This window comes from Piliocolobus tephrosceles, unplaced genomic scaffold, assembly GCF_002776525.5.
Source record: "Piliocolobus tephrosceles isolate RC106 unplaced genomic scaffold, ASM277652v3 unscaffolded_36524, whole genome shotgun sequence".
Taxonomy (NCBI): Eukaryota; Metazoa; Chordata; class Mammalia; order Primates; family Cercopithecidae; genus Piliocolobus; species Piliocolobus tephrosceles.
The window spans coordinates 7,323-9,999 of NW_022320448.1; the positions used below are offsets into that span (position 1 = coordinate 7,323).

At 44.3% G+C, this 2,677-nt stretch overlaps 1 pseudogene; it reads left to right on the top strand.

The window, feature by feature from the left end:
* The first annotated feature begins 1,274 nt into the window (after window positions 1-1,274).
* On the top strand, window positions 1,275-1,801 carry LOC113222936 (annotated as a pseudogene).
* Window positions 1,802-2,677: the final 876 nt, after the last annotated feature.

Genomic DNA, 2,677 nt, shown 5'->3' on the forward strand with positions numbered 1-2,677 from the left:
AAATTGGAAATAACAGGAAAGCCACCATAAAAATGAAAAATTCATTATAGAAACAGCAAGAAGTCAAATACATACTATGAAAACATAGATAGTACATGGAGGCCAGTCTTGAAAAAAATCACCCAAAACAAAATGGAAAAGTGCAAAGGGATAAAAGTGATTGCAGAGACGCTGATGAGAATGGATCGAGATACAACAGATACATGATTGGTGTTTTGAAAAAAGAATATAACAACTAGAATGGGAAAGTATTCAAAGATATGGTTGAGTATGTGTACGGTGGCTCACGCCTGTGATCCCAGCTCTTTGGGAGACCAAAGCAGGCAGATCACCTGAGGTCAGGAGTTCAAGATCAGCCTGGCCGACATGGTGAAACCCCATCTCTACTAAAAGTACAAAGATTAGCCAGGTGTGGTGGTGCATACCTGTAATCCCAGCTACTCCAGAGGCTGAGAGAGGAGAATTGCTTGAACCTGGGAGGCGGAAGTTGCAGTGAGCCAAGATCATGCCACCGCACTCCAGCCTGAGCGACAGAATGAGACTCTGTCCCCGCCACCAAAATATATATATATTTTTTTAATATATATTTATGTATTTTATATATATTTCTATTGTAACAGGACAAGCCACAGACAAAACTCCTCAGACACTGGATTAAAGAAGGAAGTTTTTATTTGGCCGGGAGCATCTTAAGAGCCGAGCTCCCCGAAGACAGAGTTCCTGGCCCTTTTAAGGGCTTACAACTCTAAGGGGTTCCACGTGAAAGGGTCGTGATAGATGGAGAGCACATGTGGTTACAGTGGGGGGTTAATCTTTTAACCTCAGGCCTGGTCATCAGTGGCGCCGGCTGGTCTTGCCACTGACTTCATTCCTGTTGTTTTTCAGCTTTTACTTCCTCCTCCTCTTCAGAGACAGGAGATAGTAAGAGAAATAGCTTCTCTCCCCAATATATATATTTATAAATATATATGGTTGAAGAAAATTTCTGTCAAATAAATGAACTGAAATCTTTAGATAAAAGGGCACTCTTACAGGAAAATAATGACAAAGAACCATCAACACTGAAGCCAATCCTGGAGATCCCAAATAACAAGGATAATGTAAAGAATATGGGACAGTGGTTTCCTTCCCAAGAGTGTGCCGAGGCTTGGGTACGAGGGCCTATTTCTCTTCAGCTCCAGTTCACCCCACAGACCCGAGGGCGGGCCTCGCCATCAGGACCCAGTGGCCATGTCCTGTGCGAGCTGCGATGGTCATTGTCCTCCAGAACAGGGATGGAGAAAATACCAGCCCAGGAAGCAGCAGGATCACCAAGGGTTCAATTTCAGTTTTTGGAGACCCAGTTTAAGAGTCTGACTCCAGAGCCTCACTTTGTGCAGGCCACCGACATGGAACAGGGACTCACTAGGGCTCCACCTGTTCCCCAGGTGCCTGCTCTTCCCCATGAGGAAAGCCCAGGAGATCAGGCAGCTGTGCTCCTGACAGTCAGGTACCAGCAGTTTGTGACATTTGAGGATGTGGCTGTGCACCTTACTCAGAGGAATGGGGATACCTGGGCCCTGTTCAGAGGGACCCCTACGGAGATGTGAGGTTAGAGAATTACGGGAATGTGGTCCGACCGGGCATACTTCTCCACCTTCCCTCCACCAGATTCATAGTGTGAATTTTTGCCTGGCACTGAGTCATACCCAGGCAAGTGCTTTCTCTGGAGAAACTTGCAGTCCTTACAGCAAGAATCTGCAAGAGATGGCCCAAGTATTACCTGCTCGTAAACTCCTTTTCCACGATTGTGAGATACTAAACTTGACTGATGCAATAGATGTCCCCTAGGATGCCACCACTATGTAAAATCGCAGCTGCTCGAATTACCTTTGTTAAATTTCTAGTATCAGAGTCCAAGGAAGCCCTCTGCTGCAACCAGATGCACTTTGAACCCAGTTTATTCAGAAACCATGGTTGGTGGTCATCTTCTACTTGTGTTCTGAGAAACCACAAAGTTCAACTTCAGCTCTTCAGTTATGATCTTGTCATATTGTTTTAGAATGTGAAACATATGCTGTGTGCCCCTCCTTTTATGTAGTGAATACAACCTGCCCCTTATGATGGCTAACTCCCTGGGACCCCTGGGCTTTCCTCACATTTAACACTCTGGTTTTCTCCTTCCTGAAGTCCCTGTGGCCCTCTTCAGGGTCCTACCTTCCTCCTCTTTATTCTTTGTAGTTCTGTACAGATTGATACACTTTTATCACCTTTTCTGATTAAATGTTCCTTAGTCTTTCTTTGATGGAGGGGAGAAGGGAGGAGAAAGAAGTTAAATTTTATTTGGGGGCATCAAAACAAATGTCTACTTAATAACTTTGTAAACTGTGAAGTGATATATATAATTGTAAAGTACTATTAGTTTTACCTAATAATTACAGAGTGTTCAACAGTTAAAGAAAAAAAAAAAAAAGAACGCTGGCTCACGCCTGTAATCCCAGCACTTTGGGAGGCTGAGGCAGGAGGATGGCTTGAGACCAGGAGTTCAAGACCAACCTGAGCAACATAATGAGACACTGTCTTTACAAAAAAAAAAAAAGAAGAAGAAGAAAAATGTCATAGAAAACCAAGCAGAGAGGCCGGGTGTGGTGGTTCACGTCTGCAATCCCAGCACTTTGGGAGGCTGAAGCAGGCAGAT